This window comes from Haliotis asinina, chromosome 9, assembly GCF_037392515.1.
Source record: "Haliotis asinina isolate JCU_RB_2024 chromosome 9, JCU_Hal_asi_v2, whole genome shotgun sequence".
In the NCBI taxonomy this organism is placed as follows: Eukaryota; Metazoa; Mollusca; class Gastropoda; order Lepetellida; family Haliotidae; genus Haliotis; species Haliotis asinina.
In genome coordinates this window covers 27,114,905-27,135,011 of record NC_090288.1, presented here as the reverse complement: position 1 = coordinate 27,135,011, position 20,107 = coordinate 27,114,905, and positions in this window count along the sequence as shown.

Sequence of the window (20,107 nt, the reverse complement as noted above, 5' to 3'; positions counted from 1 at the left end):
GATCCAGTCATCCGAAAAAAATGAATGTAGTTTCTTTGCAACCCACAGACATAAAAACATGTCATGTGTATCACACGTGGCGAATTACATAATGTGGCAGACACGGGACTCAGGTGCAAGAGTCATAAATCAACTTATTTTCTTTATGTCGTATAGTCTGATAGGTGTGAAGTTCAAATTGCACGTGGTCAATGATTGAAGCTGTGTATTGCATGTTGTCTTTAGCAGAGAGGCAGACAGACATATAGGTGTGAATAAATCAGACACTGAGCTTTCTCTGTGACAGAGACTGCTTAGCACAAGCAGACTCTGTCACAGAGAAAACTCAATATCTGCTTTATTGACACCTATATGTCTGCCTGCCTGTCTGCTGATGACAATATGCAATGCACAACTTCAATTACTGACCATTTACAATTTGAAATTAATACCTATCGGGCTTACAAACCATAAACAAAGAGCCGGCTAAGCATATCGGCAAATGAACCAGTAAATCTAAGCACAAGATATTGCACTTCTGATTTGCGATTATATGTTTATAATTCTGTTTCTTTATTTTTTTCACAATCACCAATTTTGTCTATATACCATGAACAAGTGATAACTGTGTTTTAATTATGTTTGATTTTTTGGTTGCATGTGACCTTTACATGACAACTAGAGATATTTCAGGCTTTTGTAAATAAGTCTGAAATTGAATAAAACATGATGAAAAATCTTTTAACTCTAGGTCCTTTCATAAAAGCTTTGTTTAATATAATCTAATTTCTCAAGTAACCACTGGAACGTTAATGTTAAAGTCCTATCAATTACAAAAGATTAAATGGCAAAGGTGTTTGGAGCAGTGTGAGATAACGCCATTTCCTCATCAAGTTGTATAAACATGTATATAAGTCTTTGCGAGAAGGTAATTCATATTACTGATTTTTAAAGCAATAAATTTCAACATTATGTCGATATTTATACTTAACATACAAAGGTCTAAGAGTACCAGAGTCACACGAGACCATCTGATTTTAATCTACAATTGTAATTGTAAGGAGCTTTATCCCGATAATCATAATTATGTACACTTTTTGAAATACCATGTACTTCACCAAATCCATTTTTATGGAAATATAATATCAATTACAGTGTTCCCAGAAATTATTGAGAAAATCTTTGTTTTTTTTCTAATGATGCTAAGATTGGAAAAAGGGCTTTCACTATGCACTAAGGACTCCACCCCGCTAGGCCGCTACCCGCTAGTCTGCGACGGGTAAATGACGTAATTCAGTACCGCTAGCCCGCTAAGCTGCTGTGCTGTTCTAATAATTTACTCCCTCTGTTACCGCTACAACTGATTAATGCAGACAACACCTCGGATAAGGAAAACTAAATTAAAAGGAACAAAAAAAACACCAAAGTACGAAGCCAGGCTACGCTCCCATAGCATGTACTCAAGTCCTATTATAACATTGCTGAGACTGATCTGTACGTAACAAAACATACTCATATTTACTGGAAATTATAAAAATAACATACCACCCGCCGTAAATTCCATTGCTGAGACTGATCTTACCTAAGAAAACACACTCTACTTACCGTCTATCAAAGCATTGCAGACTAATGAGATTAGAGTAGGGAGGGAGTAATGAGACTGGAACAGCCACATCGCGGACTACCGGCACACATAATCAATCGCGGTCTAGCGGGAGCGGACTAGCGGGATGATGCCGCACTAAGCACTATGCTAAAGTGTTAGTCTACAGTATACAGAACTTTGAAGAATATTCAAACAGGAACCGGGATAGAGCACAAAGCAGGGGCAGGTCGGCCTAGGAAATTCAGTGTTGTGGATCGCCGAAGACTTGGGCAGATTGTGAGTAGGGGCAAATTGAAAAGTGTTGAGAACATCAGAAATGAAATGATTAGCAGAGGATGTCCTCAGGTATGCAATGAAACAGTTAGGCAGGAATTACAGAGACTTAATTGGGTGAAAAAACGTGGAATTCCCTCGCCGTTGATGAAAGATGCACAAAAGGAAAAGTGTTTAAACTGTAGACTGTAAAAGGATGATGTTTGAACATGTTTATGTAAGTAAAACGCCAGAAGTTAATAAACGTAATGTAATGAGTTACATGACGCAACATGATTCTCAATACTTTCTGGGAATACTATACTTTGGACAGTAGGGTATGATATATCAGTTATGCTCTGACTAATCAAAATTAAGGAAAGTGTCAGAACTTTAATACTGTATTTAACATGGTCATATCAAAACATCTTGATCAATTGCATCCACTTAGTCCAGACATAACTGTCACTAACATGTTCTTTGAGGAGTATAATTACACCACAAGAAGGGCAACAGACACAGGCTGGGTAAGTTACAAGAGATAGTTACAAGTGAGACTTGCAGTATCGACGTGATGTGAATGAGGTGTAGAGCACAGTATTCACATGAATAAATTGCAAGTTGATTTGCAGCTGATGTACACTACTAATACGTCACAAAGTTTGTCTCGGGGAGAAAAATGTTTCACTGTTCACAGGAACCTTTGATGACATGTTAACTGGAAGAAACTTGATAGACGGACCATCACAGTTGCATGTGCAAGTCGCTCAAACATAACCAGTATTTAAATTGATGTGACCAAGATTAGATGGTTTAATCAGACATTATCAAATGATACTTGGGTGAAAGGAGAAAATAACACAACTGGAAATCCTGTGCCCATACCCAATGATATTGTTAGTGAGTGAGTTTAGCTTTATGCTACCTTTAGCAAGCTTCCAGCAATATCACAGCAAGGGAAACATGCTTCACACATGGTCCCCATGTGAGTAATTGAAACTCAGTCTTCTGATTGTCTTCAGATTGTATAAATTCAGTAATTGTTCTAACATGTTTGTTACTTGTTCAAGTTGGTTTGGAAGTGATTGGGTAGCACACTGCTTAAAGCATTAGCCAATCAAGCCAAAGGTTCAATGTGTTAAGTCCATTTTAGACAGTAAGTCTGTTTGCTAATCTGTGAGGCAGCCTGAAGACAGGCTTCTATGTTCTGTGATGATGATGATGAATCAACAGTCAAAGTAACATGGATCTGTTGGGTGTCCTCTGGGTAAAACCTTTCCCAGCATTGTTTGATAGTCATTAATTAATTAACAAAAGAAACACATCGTGTTTAAAAGCTTGACTGATACACAGATCTTCAGTTCGCTGTCGTCGCTATGGAAGGCAAACGTAAAGCTATCACCTTTGACACAAAGCTTCAGATAATCCAGGCTGTAGAATCAGGAGTAAGATCGCAGACAAACATCGCTCTCGACTTTGACATTCCGAAATCAACACTCAGTTCCATTATTAAGAATAAAAATATGTAGCTCATGTATATATACACGTGTCTCTTCATCTCTATAAGCCAATATGGCGGTCAAACGTGAATAACGAACAGCGGATATAGCGAACTAATTCCCTTGGTCCCTTGGAATTCGTTATATCCGTGTTCTACTGTATGTGCACACATGCACTTTCAGGATAAAGTCATGTGACTATAACCTTCCAGTGCCTAAGAGACAGCTTGGGTTAACCAGGGTAATAATAATCAGATAATAATGCGCTGTTAAATTCACTATGATCACTGTGAGTGTTATGACCATACCTAGTCTGTACTTTGGCGCTGTATACATGGACACATCATTATCATTAATATTAGAGAAAGTTACCAAATATTTGTTGCGTAAACAAAAGGCAAAATATTGGCAGACTTTTTCCACAGACCTGTAAAGTATTATCAGTTTCAATACAAAGAGCAGAATGCTTTCAGAACGATACACAAACAAGCACTAAGACACTGAGGCCCTTTAGTATCTGTATGGTATTTTAATTTCATTTACAAAAATCCATGTGCACACTTTCTAACAAATCATCTCTGAAATGGATGCTTGCCTGAGACAAATTTCAATCAAGAAACGTATGATGTGCTTCAGGACAGGAAATGACCCACCTTTTACAAGAAAGTCCAACGGAATTTGATGACAATCCACAGCTTGTCACAGGCTGCAGGGAAAATAGTATCTGGTTTTAGAAGCTGATGGCCACAAAGTTATGTGACTGTCATCAAAAGAAACTTGGAAGATGATAAATATTAGCTGAGGGCATCTACTGTCGTAAAACAATCAATGTCAGTCGATCATTCAATTCATCAGGTTTCTAATGGAAATAGGAATCACTTTGGTTTCAAGCAGATGTTTCATTCTAAGTGGAATGTATCATTATCAATTTTTAGAAATATAGCAACATGTCATACATCATTTAGAGGAAAGAGAAATTTCAGCTTACATATGAAAATACAATGCTGAAAATTTCATTGTTTCCTACTTGTTTGCAAAGAAGGACCAAGGCTACTGTGGAACAGTGAATGAGTGTAGTTTTACGCTGCTTTTAGCAAAATTCCAGCAATCTCACAACAGGGGCACCAGAAATGGGTTTCACACGTGCCACCCATGTAGGGAAGTGAACATGGGTCTTCAGCGTGATCAACGACCGCTTTAACTACTTGGCCACCAGGACACCCTGCCTTCCTCAGGTGGGAGAATAGATACTGGATGCTATCATTGTAGTGAGTAAGTGGGTCTAGTTACAAGACGCTTTTGGGCAATATTCTCGGGATATCTTGAAGGGGAACACCACAAATTGGCTTCACACACTGAACCCAGGTGTTCAGCATTATAAGCAGACTCTTTAACCTCTATGCTACCTCTAGGTGTTTGTATTTTTTGGACAAAATTGCCCCAAGACATGTGACAAAACAAATAACAACCCCACTGACCAAAAGCTGCCTATAATGGACGACTATCACAGTCAAAACTACTTACAAAGTCAGCAAATTGATCTAAGACACATTAGTAAACAGTCAAAGTAGACTAATAATCGCTAGTAATTAATGACTGTATTGTCCTAGAATAGTACATTACCTTCCTTCAGTCAATTGACTGTGAGATCAGATAGCATAAAGGACTGTCTCACAAGTAAGTGGAAAAAGATACGACATCATTGGAAACAATTCAGATCAAACAAGTTTGCAATAATTGACCAATTCCTTGGCCATCAAAAACCTATTGACAAATGGGCCTCTTAACCAATCAACTCATATCTGACATCAACAGAGGTCTTCTCTCACTTGATCAACCAATCACTGACAAGCTCTTATCTGTACTGGTCAAATAGGCAAGATTGCTGTTCTCCAGTATTGAGGGGAAACATGCAAGAAAAATAACAACCATACCTTATTTTGATTTTGACAGTGATATTATAGGTCATTGTCCTTTCTCGTTCTTGGTCATAGTGCTCAGCTGTTTCTTGGAGGGGCAGTGGGTAGTTGAGTGGTTGAAGCAGCCACTCGTCATGATGAATGTCCGGGTTCAATTACGCATATGGGTACAATGCATGAAGTGATATTGAAATATTGCTATAAGTGTAATAAAACTAAACTTAATCATTTCTGGATATTTACATTTGATAATTTTTATGCTACATATAGTTAGTTTTGATGGATTTTTATGACTTGTGATCATTTTCCCGCATATCCTTTCCACCAAGACATGACAAACATGCACATTAAAATGTCTGAAGAATTCAGTGAGCGTAGTTGGAAAATGTCAGCTTGTTGAAAAGTGTTCTCTACACATCTTGTGTTGTAATATATACAGGACAAAAATAGTTAGGGATATGTGTAAATTAAATTATGAAATTATGGATAATGATGTATTGGTTCACTGACACACTAAAAAAATATCAGTCATAAAAATAGAAATATCCCTAACTTACTTTGTCCAGTATATTTGGAGTCCGTTGACAACATTTTTTCAGTTTTCTGCAGGATCACAGCAGGAGACACCAGAAATGGGCTTCACACATCGTACCCTTCTGGGAAATCAATCCTATGTTGATGTGTCAATATTTTGTCCACTTTGTTCTGACAATTGTGGACAGACGTGATTTTCCACAATGCTAAGATTGGTTCAAGAATGCATGTTATGTGACAAAGAAACAAAACAGAATGTGTGCAGATGAGTTGCCTTTATGTCCTAAAGTCAATGCTCAAGAATACATGAATGAATTTATTAAATTTCATTTGATTAAGGTTACAAAAATTATCATCACAACAAACCTCCAGTATATATTTCATAGTGACAGAAACTATAACGTATGTTGAACAAATTCTAGCACTTTTTTAAGTCCCATCCCATTGCTAAGAAAGTGTAATCCCAAATATAACATATGCAACTAAAAAAGATTTTTTTACTTATGAAATTCTGTTTGATAGGAATTTAAGTGATAAAAATATTCAACAAACTGAAAAAAAAAAATTGAAAATAAAACAAACATAGAAAAATGATAATATCATATTTCTTAAGAAATATATTCTTCAGCATATAAAAGTTACTGATAAGAAATGTTCCAATGTTTCAACATCAAACAGAGGACATGAACAGATTCCAAAATGTTAATTTTCTCCTATGCAAGTGAACTGTTCAAATCTGTACCTACAATACTGAGGATAACCAAGAATATGTAGGTAAACATGACTAGCCATGGTCATATCCGTTTACGAGGAAGATAACGTGTGCTAGTGCTTGTAACAGAACCGACTGTGTCCTTAACAATTGATCATGGCATGCATGGTTTTCAAACATTTCCAGCACGCAGCTAATTTTAAAGATCATGTCTCCAGGGATGGCGGCACTTCTACGTCCAATTGCCTTTTTTCCAACCATCAAGTTGTGAAGTGTTAGCTATGACGACAGAGGGACATGGCAAGAAGAGATTGGACATGTGCCTGAATTTATACCCTACGAGTATGTTGCTCAAGATGGTAATGAATTGTCCTCACAAGTAGGGCATCACTTCTTATGCTTTCACATCTGTTCCCTCTCATTTTTTCCCCTTTAAAAGTTACTGCTTTCATGCTCAAACAAGTTTTTTTTATAATTTGTAGCTTTTTCTACAGTGGTGATTATTTATTGTATTGTCGTCCCAGGGTTTTAATCAATGTAGAAATATGCATTCAGTACTTACAGACATAAATAATGGACCCAGATAAAACTGTGATTGTGTCCTGAGGGATCAACCAGTGTATTCATTAAACAAAATTCTCAGGAACAAATATATAATCCTGTTGATAACATAATTATCTTAAGGCTAGACCAATTGAATTTTTTTTTTCAGATCCCCTGGTTGTATTTTATCAAGTATAAGAAAAAAAGTAACAAATAATTTTCCCCACTGAGAAAAGGAAATCTGTATGTTAATGTGATATAAGTGAAATACCTTTGAAACCAATATGAAACCTTTGCTCACTCAACATATTTTTAGTTGATACAGACAAACCGAAAGAGTTAAAAAGGCTTTTCTTTGACTGGTTATTTTTCTTTTTCTTCCCTCATCCATTTAAGTTTTCTAAGGACAAAAATCTGTGCAACAAGTATTGAAATTGGTCGGGCTTAAAATACAGATCACAGCACTATATGATGACATTACCAAGCCCTTAGATTTCTAGTATGGACCTTTGAAATTAGTATTTCAGCACCTGCTGGACCCTTTGTTTTTGTAGGGCAAGATAAACCCCTGAACATATTGACAGTTCACTGGACAATTTTGTTTACATTGGTTGTGATGTTTTATAACTGAGTACAAGCGAGAATCCATTAGACGTTCATTAGACCGGGATGTGACTGACACCAGGTATCAATACCCAGCTTCATCATCATCATCATCATCATCATCATCGCCATCGTCATCATCATCACCACCACTACCTATTATTATTTATCTTGAAAGTGATGATGATGATGATGACAACAACGATGATGATGACAATGATGATTTTGATCATCTACATTCAGCGCTTTACTGTCACTCTTTATCTAAACCCGTGCCATCTACATTTAGATAGCAGACCCACAGCACAATTTTGTTTACATTGGTTGTGATGTTTTATAACTGATTTCTGCTAGTCCAGCCGCCTGAAATTGAGCTGAGTACAAGCGAGAATCCATTAGACGTTCATTAGACCACAAGTGTTTGGGAGCAGTCATTCTGAGCCAGTTCTTTATAACAACAAATGTAGACTTAGTAGATTTATTTGTGTTGTTCAAGCAGGATGAAATACAAACTCTGGGAATGAAGAAAGAAAATCTGAAGTGAGATGCATGATTCTAATGCTGGGATCTTTGCCTGTTGAGCTACATGATGCCACTTTTGATGGGGATATCTGAAAACATTATTTTTCCAAAAAAAGTTATTCTCATATGTCAAGTGCAAATTTAAATATTTTGGACAGATCAGATTATCCCAAACAAAAACAGAGTGGTACATATCCTGCTTTTCTCCTTGAAGGATTTACCATTAACAGTGTAAGCTATCACATCCAGACAATCAGCTTCAGTAATCACATTGTGGAACCCTTGTTGACAGAGGATGACTTCCGCCAATGCGAAGGCTTGTAGACATCAAATCCAGTCATTCAATGCCAAACTGATGCCATCTCCAAACATTGATTCCTGAATCAAACTTGTGCAATGATAAGATGGAAATACAGCCCTTACATTCGATTAGGTGATGAAGGGATCAACTCTCATGTCAAATATATGTAAATATTGCAACCTTGTTTGCCATTGATCCTATTTGCCTCACAACTAATGTCAATATGTTCAAATAATTCAAGAAGATGAGAAGAACACTCTTGTTTTATATAATAATGCTTCACGCAATTAGATGGGTGCTAAGATAGCCCAGTGGTGCACTTGTTCACTCATCAAACTGATTACTGTAGTGTTCCATAAAATGGGAAGAATTTAAAACCCATTTTTCACGTCCTTTGCTGTGGTACTGCAGTCGAACTGCAAAATATAACACAAAAACCAGACCTTCCTTTCACAATTCAGTAGAGTGATCATAAGTCCCTTAGGTAACCTTGGTGCAATGTTAAAGAATGGGAGTTAAGGTTAACCTTAGTAAAGTTAGCTTCATGAAAGGAACCCCTGTTCAAGTTAACTCAAAATATGACGGAAAGCTTCAGTTTAAATATTAAATATAAAAGCACAGAATTGAGGAAAATAGTACTAAAGATACCAATTCACATGATGGTTCCAAGTGACTTTTGATGTGGATGGTATTTTTTATGCTGAGTATGGTTCCTGAGCATGAGTATGAGTTCCTGGTATAAGACAAAATATGTTGGCTGTCAGCTTCTTCCTTATTGTATACACAACGTGTCTGGGCTTTTCCAAGCCACTTTGACAGTACTAGTGAGTGAGTGAGTGAGTTTAGTTTTACGCCGCACTCAGCAATATTCCAGCTATATGGCGGCGGTCTGTAAATAATCGAGTCTGGACCAGACAATCCAGTGATCAACAACATGAGCATCGATCTGCGCAATTGGAAACCGATGACATGCGTCAACCAAGTCAGCGAGCCTGACCACCCGATCCCGTTAGTCGCCTCTTACGACAAGCTGAGTCGCCTTTTATGGCAAGCATGGGTTGCTGAAGGCCTATTCTACCCCGGGACCTTCACGGGTCTCAGGTGAGTACTAACAGGTATACAGGATATATGAGAGGATATTATATTAGCGACCATGTCATACTATGTTTATTGCACTTATTGGTATGCATGCGTATGAGTCTGCTTGCTAATGACTAATGGTCATTTCATAGAACTAGTCTATTATACCATGCTGCAGAGAAACATGTATGCCCCTTAGTCTCAACATCCTGGTCCCAGACAGTCCCTGTTTTTGCCCCCTAATGCCTCACTGGAGACAAGGAAATGACACATACCATCTTTAAGTTTGACAAAGACAGAATTCAACCACAGAATTCCCACTTTCCGAGCAGACCCTCTATTCACTACACTATAAATACAGCCTTACAAGTCAATATATACACCAAGAAAATACACAAACTTAGATATCACCCTTCAAAATGCATTGTTCAAATGATAACATAGTATCAGTTTATCATGTCATATGCAATTGATGATGTCATGTTCCATTGTTGTGAAAGATGGTGAAGTGATGAACCCCACTGACTGACCAATCACAATCAAAATCAAAGAAAGCAAGAACATGTATTGAAAGGCAAATAAGCTTCACACATCCTTTCTTCCAACATGGTTGTACTAATGTTTGGTGAACCAGATGCCTGTAACTAAAATCTCACCGCCTTCACCAGGAGGGAGGTGTCAGGGCTTAGCTATGTTGTGTACAAAGCTAAGTCTTATCAGGCAGAAACTTAATCCATAAAAAAAGTTCTGCGATAAATGATCACAAGAAATATATATAAATGTTTATCTCTCATTGTGCTGGGTGCATAATAATTAATGTAGTCACAAAATAACCGTTAAACCCTCACACATTTTCACATGTGAATTGCTGCTTTTCTCATGAAAAATGTTCACTGGATACAAATGATATATCATACACTGTCACCCCCAATGTGATAAAACACAAGTAGATTTACTACATCATAGGGCAAAGATGAACATTCATAGACATTGATGCATCAGGGATAAAAGTTTCAGGATATAACATATTCAGAACAATAGCTCAAGTTCAAGCTCGAGCAAATAAACTTAGTCCATAAAAGTGTATGTTTTGGCATAAAGGATTTCACTTCATGAATAGTTATCTGTCATTATACTGGGGGCACCATGTTTAATTTACTAATAAAACAACTATTATGTTTTCTCATGTGATTTGCCAGTACTTTAGTGAAAATAGTAACAGTGACATTGTTGCTGTAAATGCCCATATAAAGATATGTAAAACATTTACTGACTTTCACTTATCAGGGAAGAACTTTTATGAAGATAAAACCATTGATTTCACATGATTCATACAATGTCTGAAACCTCCTTTACAAAACAATCTTAAAAAAGCAGTAGACATCCAGACATCCATCAGACCGCTGATCTATACCTGTCTGTGCTCTACTCACAAAGGTTGTACCATACAACTCATACTCTAAATGCCCTTGCCTCAGAATCAGATTAGTGTGTATCTTTCCCAGCTATAACACTGTCGATGATGTTGCAGCATCATGGAGGTAGATGCAGAACAAGATAATGAAAGCCGAAGACAGACTCGGGAGACGTACAGTGAAAATTGACCCTAAACTGTCATTTAATCCCACATATAACTATACTGTCTTGTGTATGCATCCTTGTACATAAGATTTATGAAGCTTAAAGTTGTAACAATGATGAGAATTTGTTGCAAATATGTCTGTATAGCTCCCACATGAAACAGGATAGTTTATGGACTATCTTGGACTACACAGAAAATATTCATACTGTCTAGCCGAATATCATGTTCATTTCTCTGAATGAAGAAAATATTCTACTTTGCTTTGTGAGATGAGATAGATAGATATGTAGATACTGTAGTGTGCAGGTAACAGGTTAATTTTGTTTGTGTATAAGTTGGTATGAATGTCTAGAGTGGTTGCATTTAGGTAGCATGAGTGAGTGTATTGAGTGCAAATGATATGTGTACTAAGTTTGTATGCTAAGTGTGTAGGTTTTTGAGTGTTAGTATCAAATTATGAAAGTGTGAGTTAATGTACGTATAAAAATGTGCATAGGAGTTATAAAGTAAGAATGAGAATGTTTGGTTATAGCCATGTGACAATATCACACAGAGAGAAAGAGAGATTGATTGATTTATGAAGTGATAGAGAGAGGGACTTATGAGGTGATTCAGTTACCTTGGCTAAGATAAGTCGGGTAACTTTTGATGGGTATCTGGGAAGCACATGGGTGACTGAGAGGCACATGGTTGAGAGAGTTGGGCAGTGAGAGTGTCTCACACTAGATTGGATGGATGTGGAGGTCAAACAAAATGTCAATCTTCAGACTTCAGCAATTTTGAAGAATAAATTAGAGGAATTGACATTTATTTCAATTGGATTTTTGAGAAATAGAACAAGAACTCTATAGATACAGTAAATTTATATATTCCATATCGTAATAACACACAGAAGTTCTTCTAATAAGACTACTGTTATGGAAATAGATGTTGCCAATGCCGGGATGTGACTGACACCAGGCATCAATACCCAGCTTCATCATCATCATCATCATCATCATCATCATCATCGTCGTCATCGTCGTCATCATCACCACCACTACCTATTATTATGTATCTTGAAAGTGATGATGATGATGATGACAACAACGATGATGATGACAATGATGATTTTGATCATCTACATTCAGCGCTTTACTGTCACTCTTTATCTAAACCCGTGCCATCTACATTTAGATAGCAGACCCACAGCACAATTTTGTTTACATTGGTTGTGATGTTTTATAACTGATTTCTGCTAGTCCAGCCGCCTGAAATTGAGCTGAGTACAAGTGAGAATCCATTAGACGTTCATTAGACCACAAGTGTTTGGGAGCAGTCATTCTGAGCCAGTTCTTTATAACAACAAATGTAGACTTAGTAGATTTATTTGTGTTGTTTAAGCAGGATGAAATACAAACTCTGGGAATGAAGAAAGAAAATCTGAAGTGAGATGCATGATTCTAATGCTGGGATCTTTGCCTGTTGAGCTACATGATGCCACTTTTGATGGGGATATCTGAAAAAATTATTTTTCCCAAAAAAAGTTATTCTCATATGTCAAGTGCAAATTTAAATGTTTTGGACAGATCAGATTATCCCAAACAAAAACAGAGTGGTACATATCCTGCTTTTCTCCTTGAAGGATTTACCATTAACAGTGTAAGCTATCATATCCAAACAATCAGCTTCAGTAATCACATTGTGGAACCCTTGTTGACAGAGGATGACTTCCGTCAATGCGAAGGCTTGTAGACATCAAATCCAGTCATTCAATGCCAAACTGATGCCATCTCCAAACATTGATTCCTGAATCAAACTTGTGCAATGATAAGATGGAAATACAGCCCTTACATTCGATTAGGTGATGAAGGGATCAACTCTCATGTCAAATATATGTAAATATTGCAACCTTGTTTGCCATTGATCCTATTTGCCTCACAACTAATGTCAATATGTTCAAATAATTCAAGAAGATGAGAAGAACACTCCTGTTTTATAGACTAATGCTTCATGTAATTAGATGGGTGCTAAGATAGCCCAGTGGTGCACGTGTTCACTCATCAAACTGATTACTGTAGTGTTCCATAAAATGGGAAGAATTTAAAACCCATTTTTCACGTCCTTTGCTGTGGTACTGCAGTCGAACTGCAAAATATAACACAAAAACCAGACCTTCCTTTCACAATTCAGTAGAGTGATCATAACTCCCTTAGGTAACCTTGGTGCAATGTTAAAGAATGGGAGTTAAGGTTAACCTTAGTAAAGTTTGCTTCATGAAAGGAACCCCTGTTCAAGTTGACTCAAAATATGACAGAAAGTTTCAGTTTACATATTAAATATAAAAGCACAGAATTGAGGAAAATAGTACTAAAGATACCAATTCACATGATGGTTCCAAGTGACTTTTGATGTGGATGGTATTTTTTATGCTGAGTATGGCTCCTGAGCATGAGTATGAGTTCCTGGTATAAGACAAAATATGTTGGCTGTCAGCTTCTTCCTTATTGTATACACAACGTGTCTGGGCTTTTCCTAGCCACTTTGTCAGTACTAGTGAGTGAGTGAGTGAGTTTAGTTTTACGCCGCACTCAGCAATATTCCAGCTATATGGCGGCGGTCTGTAAATAATCGAGTCTGGACCAGACAATCCAGTGATCAACAACATGAGCATCGATCTGCGCAATTGGGAACTGATGACATGCGTCAACCAAGTCAGCGAGCCTGACCACCCGATCCCGTTAGTCGCCTCTTACGACAAGCTGAGTCGCCTTTTATGGCAAGCATGGGTTGCTGAAGGCCTATTCTACCCCGGGACCTTCACGGGTCTCAGGTGAGTACTAACAGCTATACAGGATATATAGAGAGGATATTATATTAGCGACCATGTTATACTATGTTTATTGCACTTATTGGTATGCATGCGTATGAGTCTGCTTGCCAATGACAAATGGTCATTTCATAGAACTAGTCTACTATACCATGCTGCAGAGAAACATGTATGCCCCTTAGTCTCAACATCCTGGTCCCAGGCACTCCCTCTTTTTGCCCCCTAATGCCTCACTGGAGACAAGGAAACAACACATACCATCTTTAAGTTTGACAAAGACAGAATTCAACCACAGAATTCCCACTTTTCGAGCAGACCCTCTATTCACTACACTATAAATACAGCCTTACAAGTCAATATATACACCAAGAAAATACACAAACTTAGATATCACCCTTCAAAATGCAATGTTCAAATGATAACATAGTATCAGTTTATCATGTCATATGCAATTGATGATGTCATGTTCCATTGTTGTGAAAGATGGTGAAGTGATGAACCCCACTGACTGACCAATCACAATCAAAATCAAAGAAAGCAAGAACATGTATTGAAAGGCAAATAAGCTTCACACATCCTTTCTTCCAACATGGTTGTACTAATGTTTGGTGAACCAGATGCCTGTAACTAAAATCTCACCGCCTTCACCAGGAGGGAGGTGTCAGGGCTTAGCTATGTTGTGTACAAAGCTAAGTCTTATCAGGCAGAAACTTGTTCCATAAAAAAAGTTCTGTGATAAATGATCACAAGAAATATATATAAATGTTTATCTCTCATTGTGCTGGGTGCATAATAATTAATGTAGTCACAAAATAACCATTAAACCCTCACACATTTTCACATGTGAATTGCTGTTTTTCTCATGAAAAATGTTCACTGGATACAAATAATATATCATACACTGTCACCCCAATGTGATAAAACATGAGTAGATTAACTATATCATAGGGCAAAGATGAACATTCATAGACATTGATGCATCAGGGATAAAGGTTTCAGGATATAACATATTCAGAACAATAGCTCAAGTTCAAGCTCGAGCAAATAAACTTAGTCCATAAAAGTGTATGTTTTGGCATAAAGGATTTCACTTCATGAATAGTTATCTGTCATTATACTGGGGGCACCATGTTTAATTTACTAATAAAACAACTATTATGTTTTCTCATGTGATTTGCCAGTACTTTAGTGAAAATAGTAACTGTGACATTGTTGCTGTAAATGCCCATATAAAGATATGTAAAACATTTACTGACTTTCACTTATGAGGGAAGGAGTTTTTGAAGATAAAACTATTGATTTCACATGATTCATACAATGTCTGAAACCTCCTTTACAAAACAATCTTAAAAAAGCAGTAGACATCCAGACATCCATCAGACCGCTGATCTATACCTGTCTGTGCTCTACTCACAAAGGTTGTACCATACAACTCATACTCTAAATGCCCTTGCCTCAGAATCAGATTAGTGTGTATCTTTCCCAGCTATAACACCGTCGATGATGTTGCAGCAGCATGGAGGTAGATGCAGAACAAGATAATGAAAGTCGAAGACAGACTCGGGAGACGTACAGTGAAAATTGACCCTAAACTGTCATTTAATCCCACATATAACTATACTGTCTTGTGTATGCATCCTTGTACATAATATTTATGAAGCTTAAAGTTGTAACGATGATGAGAATTTGTTGCAAATATGTCTGTATAGCTCCCACATGAAACAGGATAGTTTAAGGACTATCTTGGACTACACAGAAAATATTCATACTGTCTAGCTGAATATCATGTTCATTTCTCTGAATGAAGAAAATATTCTACTTTGCTTTGTGAGATGAGATAGATATGTAGATACTGTAGTGTGCAGGTAACAGGTTAATTTTGTTTGTGTATAAGTTGGTATGAATGTCTAGAGTGGTTGCATTTAGGTAGCATGAGTGAGTGTATTGAGTGCAAATGATACGTGTACTAAGTTTGTATGCTAAGTGTATAGGTTTTGAGTGTTAGTATCAAATAATGAAAGTGTGAGTTAATGTATGTATAAAAATGTGCATAGGAGTTATAAAGTAAGAATGAGAATGTTTGGTTATAGCCATGTGACAATATCACACAGAGAGAAAGAGAGATTGACTGATTGATTTATGAAGTGATAGAGAGAGGGATTTATGAGGTGATTCAGTTACCTTGGCTAAGATAAGTCGGGTAACTTTTGATGGGTATCTGGGAAGCACATGGGTGACTGAGAGGCACATGGTTGAGAGAGTTGGGCAGTGAGAGTGTCTCACACTAGATTGGATGGATGTGGAGGTCAAACAAAATGTCAATCTTCAGACTTCAGCAATTTTGAAGAATAAATTAGAGGAATTGACATTTATTTCAATTGGATTTTTGAGAAATAGAACAAGAACTCTATAGATACAGTAAATTTATATATTCCATATCGTAATAACACACAGAAGTTCTTCTAATAAGACTACTGTTATGGAAATAGATGTTGCCAATGCCGGGATGTGACTGACACCAGGCATCAATACCCAGCTTCATCATCATCATCATCATCATCATCATCATCATCGTCGTCATCGTCGTCATCATCACCACCACTACCTATTATTATGTATCTTGAAAGTGATGATGATGATGATGACAACAACGATGATGATGACAATGATGATTTTGATCATCTACATTCAGCGCTTTACTGTCACTCTTTATCTAAACCCGTGCCATCTACATTTAGATAGCAGACCCACAGCACAATTTTGTTTACATTGGTTGTGATGTTTTATAACTGATTTCTGCTAGTCCAGCCGCCTGAAATTGAGCTGAGTACAAGTGAGAATCCATTAGACGTTCATTAGACCACAAGTGTTTGGGAGCAGTCATTCTGAGCCAGTTCTTTATAACAACAAATGTAGACTTAGTAGATTTATTTGTGTTGTTTAAGCAGGATGAAATACAAACTCTGGGAATGAAGAAAGAAAATCTGAAGTGAGATGCATGATTCTAATGCTGGGATCTTTGCCTGTTGAGCTACATGATGCCACTTTTGATGGGGATATCTGAAAAAATTATTTTTCCCAAAAAAAGTTATTCTCATATGTCAAGTGCAAATTTAAATGTTTTGGACAGATCAGATTATCCCAAACAAAAACAGAGTGGTACATATCCTGCTTTTCTCCTTGAAGGATTTACCATTAACAGTGTAAGCTATCATATCCAAACAATCAGCTTCAGTAATCACATTGTGGAACCCTTGTTGACAGAGGATGACTTCCGTCAATGCGAAGGCTTGTAGACATCAAATCCAGTCATTCAATGCCAAACTGATGCCATCTCCAAACATTGATTCCTGAATCAAACTTGTGCAATGATAAGATGGAAATACAGCCCTTACATTCGATTAGGTGATGAAGGGATCAACTCTCATGTCAAATATATGTAAATATTGCAACCTTGTTTGCCATTGATCCTATTTGCCTCACAACTAATGTCAATATGTTCAAATAATTCAAGAAGATGAGAAGAACACTCCTGTTTTATAGACTAATGCTTCATGTAATTAGATGGGTGCTAAGATAGCCCAGTGGTGCACGTGTTCACTCATCAAACTGATTACTGTAGTGTTCCATAAAATGGGAAGAATTTAAAACCCATTTTTCACGTCCTTTGCTGTGGTACTGCAGTCGAACTGCAAAATATAACACAAAAACCAGACCTTCCTTTCACAATTCAGTAGAGTGATCATAACTCCCTTAGGTAACCTTGGTGCAATGTTAAAGAATGGGAGTTAAGGTTAACCTTAGTAAAGTTTGCTTCATGAAAGGAACCCCTGTTCAAGTTGACTCAAAATATGACAGAAAGTTTCAGTTTACATATTAAATATAAAAGCACAGAATTGAGGAAAATAGTACTAAAGATACCAATTCACATGATGGTTCCAAGTGACTTTTGATGTGGATGGTATTTTTTATGCTGAGTATGGCTCCTGAGCATGAGTATGAGTTCCTGGTATAAGACAAAATATGTTGGCTGTCAGCTTCTTCCTTATTGTATACACAACGTGTCTGGGCTTTTCCTAGCCACTTTGTCAGTACTAGTGAGTGAGTGAGTGAGTTTAGTTTTACGCCGCACTCAGCAATATTCCAGCTATATGGCGGCGGTCTGTAAATAATCGAGTCTGGACCAGACAATCCAGTGATCAACAACATGAGCATCGATCTGCGCAATTGGGAACTGATGACATGCGTCAACCAAGTCAGCGAGCCTGACCACCCGATCCCGTTAGTCGCCTCTTACGACAAGCTGAGTCGCCTTTTATGGCAAGCATGGGTTGCTGAAGGCCTATTCTACCCCGGGACCTTCACGGGTCTCAGGTGAGTACTAACAGCTATACAGGATATATAGAGAGGATATTATATTAGCGACCATGTTATACTATGTTTATTGCACTTATTGGTATGCATGCGTATGAGTCTGCTTGCCAATGACAAATGGTCATTTCATAGAACTAGTCTACTATACCATGCTGCAGAGAAACATGTATGCCCCTTAGTCTCAACATCCTGGTCCCAGGCACTCCCTCTTTTTGCCCCCTAATGCCTCACTGGAGACAAGGAAACAACACATACCATCTTTAAGTTTGACAAAGACAGAATTCAACCACAGAATTCCCACTTTTCGAGCAGACCCTCTATTCACTACACTATAAATACAGCCTTACAAGTCAATATATACACCAAGAAAATACACAAACTTAGATATCACCCTTCAAAATGCAATGTTCAAATGATAACATAGTATCAGTTTATCATGTCATATGCAATTGATGATGTCATGTTCCATTGTTGTGAAAGATGGTGAAGTGATGAACCCCACTGACTGACCAATCACAATCAAAATCAAAGAAAGCAAGAACATGTATTGAAAGGCAAATAAGCTTCACACATCCTTTCTTCCAACATGGTTGTACTAATGTTTGGTGAACCAGATGCCTGTAACTAAAATCTCACCGCCTTCACCAGGAGGGAGGTGTCAGGGCTTAGCTATGTTGTGTACAAAGCTAAGTCTTATCAGGCAGAAACTTGTTCCATAAAAAAAGTTCTGTGATAAATGATCACAAGAAATATATATAAATGTTTATCTCTCATTGTGCTGGGTGCATAATAATTAATGTAGTCACAAAATAACCATTAAACCCTCACACATTTTCACATGTGAATTGCTGTTTTTCTCATGAAAAATGTTCACTGGATACAAATAATATATCATACACTGTCACCCCAATGTGATAAAACATGAGTAGATTAACTATATCATAGGGCAAAGATGAACATTCATAGACATTGATGCATCAGGGATAAAGGTTTCAGGATATAACATATTCAGAACAATAGCTCAAGTTCAAGCTCGAGCAAATAAACTTAGTCCATAAAAGTGTATGTTTTGGCATAAAGGATTTCACTTCATGAATAGTTATCTGTCATTATACTGGGGGCACCATGTTTAATTTACTAATAAAACAACTATTATGTTTTCTCATGTGATTTGCCAGTACTTTAGTGAAAATAGTAACTGTGACATTGTTGCTGTAAATGCCCATATAAAGATATGTAAAACATTTACTGACTTTCACTTATGAGGGAAGGAGTTTTTGAAGATAAAACTATTGATTTCACATGATTCATACAATGTCTGAAACCTCCTTTACAAAACAATCTTAAAAAAGCAGTAGACATCCAGACATCCATCAGACCGCTGATCTATACCTGTCTGTGCTCTACTCACAAAGGTTGTACCATACAACTCATACTCTAAATGCCCTTGCCTCAGAATCAGATTAGTGTGTATCTTTCCCAGCTATAACACCGTCGATGATGTTGCAGCAGCATGGAGGTAGATGCAGAACAAGATAATGAAAGTCGAAGACAGACTCGGGAGACGTACAGTGAAAATTGACCCTAAACTGTCATTTAATCCCACATATAACTATACTGTCTTGTGTATGCATCCTTGTACATAATATTTATGAAGCTTAAAGTTGTAACGATGATGAGAATTTGTTGCAAATATGTCTGTATAGCTCCCACATGAAACAGGATAGTTTAAGGACTATCTTGGACTACACAGAAAATATTCATACTGTCTAGCTGAATATCATGTTCATTT